The 7,214-nt window shown below is 36.1% G+C and overlaps 1 pseudogene; it reads right to left on the reverse strand.

Annotated features, from left to right (window-relative positions):
- Positions 1–3,869: 3,869 nt before the first annotated feature.
- LOC113477099 lies at positions 3,870–4,720 on the reverse strand (annotated as a pseudogene).
- Positions 4,721–7,214: the final 2,494 nt, after the last annotated feature.

Consider the following 7,214-nt stretch of genomic DNA (forward strand, 5'->3'; position numbering starts at 1 on the left):
GGTCCAGGTTTTGTATGATTTTTGTTTACAGTGGACTCAAGAGCCCAAACTGACAACTGCTAGTATTCAGCTAAATCTAGTCCAGACTGCAAGTTATTAAATCTGGCATTCTCATAATTGCCCTTTTATAATTTTATAAATTGCAATTTCATAATTTCTCACTTGTCTTATACTGTTTTCTGCTAGCACAAAGAGAAGCAGTACTCAAAAAAAAAAAAAAAAAAAAAAGGGAGAGTGGGTGGAAAAGAGGGCAACCCCCACCCCCCACCCCCCCTGCTGTGGATTGTTGTCCCCTCAACCCTGAAAACCCCCACCTACAACCAGCTGTATCAGTTCTAGACACTAGAAAATGTTCTGGGGACTAGTTACTTTGCACATATTCTTGTTGCAAAAGAAATGCAATCATAGCACAGTCACCAGATAATCACGATGCAGCTACCTATGATACATCGCTATTCAGAGACGTTGAGGAAGACAAACGTAAGTTTGACAATTTAGCAAGCTCAGTACTTCCAGCATTACACAAAATTACTTCTTGTTAGGGCTTCAAGCCTTGCACCTTTCCCTTGCAGAGCTACTGTTCTAAGCAAATGAGGAACCATGTGGCTCTTTACATCTATTTAATTTACTTGCTGCTAGCTCATAATGACTTGCTAATAGCCCACACCTTGGAAGTGATTAGCACATTGATTAGAAAGTAAATAAGCTCAGTAATCATAAACACAGACCATAATACTCAGAGGAAAAGCACAGGCTATTTTATAGCTTCATAAAACATACACGCATGCACACACACACGTATATCCCAAACTCCCATCAGCTAGAATATATTTTAATAGTTTCTCATTTGAATTACATGAAAAAACCATTTTTTCCTTAAAAATGAAAATCAGCTCCTATTCCCACCCCGTATTTCTACATTTTAGATCTACAGGAGGATGTTTCTATAATAGTATCATCCATTTAGAGTCAGTCATCTGACAGAAAACAAAAGCACTATTACTAAAAGGTTTTTTGATACCTTTTCTTCTCTGTTTCTGAAACTTCAAGATACCTCTTCTGAAAATTAAGGCTATACATATGGTAGCTGAAGCAGCAGATATTTTTAACATAGAGCTACTGTAAATAGCCATGAAGAATTATTTTTAATAGCTATATTCCCTAGCTTTTCTTCACAAATGTCATACCTTCAGCACTTTCCCTACATGGAGATATAAACATTTACCACAGAAAAAAGCCTTCTAAGTCAGACTTGTCTTAAAATTCATTATCTGCCAAGAAATTTTTGGAGGATGTCCAAGATCATAATATAGAAAGCTGTCAAATTTGAAATAAATTATTTGGTTGAAAGTGGAAAAACTGGAAAATGGGCAGATTTAAGGCAAATTAGTAAAACATTCCTTCAATGCCTGACATAAATATGTATTCATTTTGTGGAGTGTAATATTTCTGATTTTGTAAGAAGACATATTGTCCTGGATTCTATTTAGGATTTTTTTTTTTTAATTAAAACTTTGGGTTATCATTATGTATACACTTCATAGCATCTATTTAAAAAAAAAAAAAAAAAAAAAGCTCTCAAGCCCTTAAAGACAAAGCCAAATTTTTATCATGGTTAGTTATTGGTATATACTCCAAATTGGAATGAGGCCTATATATGAGGGGACTTCTACATCTAGAGGATTTCTTCAGAGTGGCTAAGATTTCACCCTTCCAGCAACTCAGTTATTTATCACTGAAATGTCCTGTCTTCATAATGATTGCTCCAGACTTTTTATTCATCTTATCGAAAGTCAGAATACCAAAAATTATGCTTATAGTCCACGAGCAAAAACTCTGTACATAGTACCAAGAATTGCTCAGAACAAAGTGGGAGGAAGGATTCTTTTCTCAGTCTCATATATTAGCTACAATTTTCAAACTACTGAAGAAGCAATGATATTTTAATAAATAAATCAGAGTTACTGGCAAACATCTCCAGAAATTACTCCAAGGCAAAAAACTGCTCAGTTGAGGGGAAAAAAAAAAAAAAGTAATTAAATTAAATAAAAAGTATATAAAAATGAATGTGATTAGATGGTCAGTGACAATAAAACTGCTGGATACTCCACCTCATCCTTTTAGTTTGGGGTAGTGCATCAGTTCTGCCAGTTTATTTAATAGAAGGCATGTGAAAAAATGTGATTGTTACCTTCCAGCATGTTTTTCACTCTTAACACTTCCACTGACCACATGAATCTTGGTAGTTAGCAAACGGCAATTAAGCAATTGTTTACGTGAGGTATAAAAATACACATCCCTGCTAGGATACTAGACACACAGTATAAAAGGTCCACATCTGTCAACTGAAAGAAAAGGTGCCCTAATTTTGTGCTTTATAACAAATGTACAACCTAACAGTCTGATTTTCCCTATTAACATGCCATTATTCAAAACTAAATTTTAAACTGACATAGTTTATTAAAAGCACAGAATAGAATTAACTATGTACAATAGAATTGTATATTAGGAGTTATTTATTTTTTCACTTTGAAGAAATCCTCTGCCCTAAAATCAGTGTTATTTTCTGATGCTATAAGAAATTGCTGCTAAATACGTTTTTCATTTGCAGATTTGTCTGGTGTAATAGATGTGCGCAAGCTTTTTATTTGTCACCATATTGACTAATATATAATCATTACTAAAAAAGAAAGCTGCTTGGTATCTCAAATTAAGCTTTTTGTAAGAGATGGGGAAAACAACCAGCAGAAACCAGGTGATAAGTGGAGTGTTTGAAATGAAGCAGTGAATGCTGTCAGAAAACTGTTGTGTGTTTCATAAAGAGGCTAGACTGGAAATATAATTTGAAAACTCATAAAAACCTATAACTGCTCATGAAACTCCTCAGCAGATTTCTCCCAGTGACACAAATGAAACGCAGTAGGAGGCAAATATTAAGACATAATGGACCGTTCCAATGTGTTCAGGAAAATACGAATCTCAATCCAGACTCTTAGCTAACCCCTCTGTATAGTGGGTGGTGTAATCACTGCATATTTCACAGCTCTGAAGTAGTCAAAATCGTCTTGGGGCTTTCTCAAAAATGCTAAGCCTGCTTCAGAATAACTTTAAGAGGTAATCAATTCACAACTTCCATCCTTGGAGATATTCAAAAGCCATCTGGGCATTGTCCTAGGCAGTCCACTGGTGGCGATTCAACTTGAGCAGAGAGTTGGACCAGCTGACCCCTAGAGGTCCCTTACAACTTCAATCCTTCTGTGATTCTGTGAATAATTTTTATAAGAAACTTAAAAGTTCAAACTGAACTCATGCACTTTTATCAGTTCTACAAAACAGTTTATTTTTTCATATTTCTAGAGTCAAGCACAAAGGGAATTAAATGGTTATTGCATTGAAGCTATAACAGCTATTTCATTAAGACCCTAACTTCTACCTAAACTGTCAAGTAAAACCATCTAATTCTGACTTTCAAGTCTCAATCAACATCATCCATGCTGCTAAGCAAGTTACCATATTGAATGTCCTTTCCACTAACAGTTGTACCTCCTCTATTGGCTGTTCAGAAATTAATTGCCGATTTCAACCGCTATGTTTGAAGTGGCATATCTCAGCTCAGAATAAAATTTATTAATCAGAATAAAAACCATTAGAACCAACACATTTTTGCCAATGAGAAACAAGAATATTTATTCCGGTTGCATAAAATTCTGGACTTCTGGAGGTGATGAAGTCAAAGGCAGTTTCGGCCTCCCCTTGGTTTCTGAAGTGTCAAGATGCTTGAAGAAGTGATAGTCAGTGGGCGAGAGGTCTGGTGAGTACGGTGGATGCGGCAGAGTTTCGTAGCCCAGCTCGTTCAACCATTGCAGCATCTAAAGTGCAATGCGTGATGGCGCGATATTGTGAAGAAGGATTGGACCCTTTCTGTTGACCAGCGCTGGGCGCAGCCATTGAAGTTTCTGGTGCATTTCATTGATTTGCTGGACATACTTCACTGCTGTGATCGTTTCACCTGGATTCAGGAAGCTGTGATGGATTAAACCAGCAGCAGACCACCAGACAGTCAGCATGACCTCCTTTTGGTGCAGATTTGGCTTTGGGAAGTGCTGCGGAGCTTCATCACAGTCCAACCACTGAGCCGATCATCGCTGGTTATCATAGAGCATCCATTTCTCATCGCACATCACAATATGGTCAAGAAACCGGTCGTTCTGGTTGTGGAAAAGAAGCACTGACAACACTTCAAAACAGTGATTTCTGTGATTCTCATTCAACTCGTGCGGCACCCATTTGTCGAGCTGCTTTGACTTTCCAATCTTCTTCAGATGCTCAGAAACAGTTGATATGCTTACCCTGAGTTCTTTTGCAAGTTCTCGAACAGTTGTGCTATATCTGCTTCCACCAGAGCCTTCAATTCATCGTCGTCAATAGCAGAAGGACATCCGTGACCTTCTTGATCTTCAAGGTCAAAATCACCACATTGAAATTTTTGGAACCAAAGTCACACTGTCCATTCGTTAATGCTTCCCTGGCCATATACCTCATTGATGTTTTGAGCAGCTTGCGCTGCATTAGGTCCAGGTTTGAACTCATAGAAGCAGATCTGTCAAAATTTCTGTTTTGACATCTGAACTTCAAACCTCCAAAATCTGTCAAAAACACAGTTTATAATTATACAGCATAAAAGTCCGTAACATGAGCTTTTCAAAAATATATAACAGTACACCAGTTGAGAAGGTACTATTCCTGAAACATATACAGTGAAAATCACACTACAAAATGGAAATTAATTTCCAAACAGCCTATAGTTTATGTGGGTATAGCTTCAGTTTCCAATCTGCAGTTTGCCAGATCTGCTAAAGGCCTACCAAACTCTAAAATCTTTTCCCAGAAAGTAGATGTAGACCACAGTCTGGAACACAGCTGGCACATCTCTTACTACAGTGGAATGATTTCACTGTAGTTGAAATTCTTAGTTGTTTCTGGTCTCCAGCAATGTAGAGCAAGATAGCCATTGCTATAAAGCACAAAACACAATAAAAATGTTACATGTTCTGTTGTCTCAATTCCAGTCAGTATTGTGGTTTGTGTACAAATTAGACTTTTAAAATCTTATGTCACTGAGTCTTAGACCACTCAGAAAGGCTCTCTGGTTTTGTAGCATCCTACATACATACTAATTTTTACATATTAGTAAAAAAAAAAAAAAAAAAAAAAAAAAACAGATAGCTTTGTATGTTAAAAACTCCAGAAATATTTCAATACAACATGGAGACTGAAATTTTTCCGACTCTTGGAACTAAAAGTCAATTGTTCAGAGATGGCCTGATTTCCAGGGAAAGAAAAAAATATTCTGGGAAAGAAGAGTAGGTTTGAGCATAAACTAAGATAACTTATAAAGCTAGATGCCAAAGGATAAAAAAGGAACAAAAAAACCAAATAAAGGACTGTTCTTTTCTCCTCTGTTTCCTAAATGCCATCCTTCCTCATAGCTGTGTGCCATACACTGTGCACTGTATTAGCACTTTGTCTCCATAAATCACCCCTCCTGTTACTCCACTCTGAACAGCAGAGTCATCCTAAGCATGGGCTACTTGTGTGAGGTACATGGTGACTGAGAGGACATGGGACTTTGTAGGCATCACTGGAAACAGTATCTTTAATTATGACCAACCCTGGGTATGGAAAAGAGTCATCTCAGAAGCTTCTAGTTATTATTATAGTTGTGTTATTCTCTGTAAGACCCAGATGTATAAACATTATTCACTGTCTTATTATCAGTCTTCTAGTTTAGCCGCTTTGCTGGTCCCTCCTGCTGTTTTATCCTCGAGTTTGGTTTTGTTTTTCTTTTTTTTTTTTCTTTTTTTCCTCAGAGAGGCAAGGCAACAAGATGAAAATTAAAGAAAATAAAATCCCCATGCTCATCACAGTACATATATTCCTATTACAGACTATAAATAGCAACTCTGCTTCACACAGCTGTTAGAAGTCAAGGTTCGCATCACAGAGTGGTGCATATCACACTATATCACCCCCACAAACCTTAATCTACAAGCCTTGGAGATTAACTGTGAAATTGATTTTTTTCTGTGAACCTGTCAGTCTTTATTTTCACTTTATCAGTAAGGGGTCTGTATTTTAATTGCACAGATTAGCTTTCAAGCCCCTTCACCTGGAGAATTTTTAATCAATTCTTCGTATAGATTTTTTTATACTTAGGGAAATTTTAACATTAAAAATAAACTGTGGTAGTTGCTGCAATATCTGAGAGCTTTCAAGGTTGAAGATAAAGAACGCATCAACATGACATATTTGTAACAGTGAACTGGCAATTTCATTAAAATCCAAAGAATAAAGTTAGAATAGAAAGATATTTGTACAAATAATAATAGCTTGTTGAGTGGCACTGGCCTTACATTTTTTGGGGGAAGCCACTGTAATTGCCAACTTCTAAAATCACCATGGTTTGTTATTTTTATTTATCTTGACAGAAAATATAATTCAGTTAACAAAAGGTTATTATCATTTTTGAATCAATAAATTTAAAAGGATCAGTAAAACCCTCAAGAAAGCATCTAGGACAGGGTCCCTATTTCTTACGGAAGAAAAAATATGGCTATTAAAATGGAGGAAGGAGTATTTTTTAATCTATTACCATTACATATGTACAAGCTAAAACCTAGTACCTGAATCTGTTTCACATCAGACAGCTTTCTAGTTCTCTTTCAGCTATTCTTTCTGATTTCATGATTGAAATTCTGCCTTCTTTAAGGTCAATACCAATATTTCTCTTAATACTTCTTAGGTCAGACATTCCACCTGAGTTTTATGAACACAGTCAAAATAAGGACTGTCCAAAGAGCAGCAATTACTGATTTTACTGAGTTAAACCTACTAAACTGAGTAATAAGGTTTCACATTACATTATGTGAAACATTAATAATCAATGACTAAAGCAAATTTAGAGCAGGAGCTCATGACAAGTCTTTAATATAACGGACAACATACCAAATATTAGCAAATATTTGGGACTTGTGAAGGAAGGAAAAATATTTATATTTCTTTTTGTCAGGCTGCCAGCTCTCAAACAGTTCAAAGTGAATAGTTTCAAAGATTCTTTATATTTCTTTCCAAGCCTTTTTAAGAGCCAGCTACCAGTAAGGAGCGTGAAACATTAATCTCTTAATTTTAAACCTATTTCTGTTTGTAGTAGGCTT

This window comes from Athene cunicularia (genome assembly GCF_003259725.1).
Source record: "Athene cunicularia isolate RWA chromosome 2 unlocalized genomic scaffold, athCun1 chr2_part1, whole genome shotgun sequence".
Classification (NCBI taxonomy): Eukaryota; Metazoa; Chordata; class Aves; order Strigiformes; family Strigidae; genus Athene; species Athene cunicularia.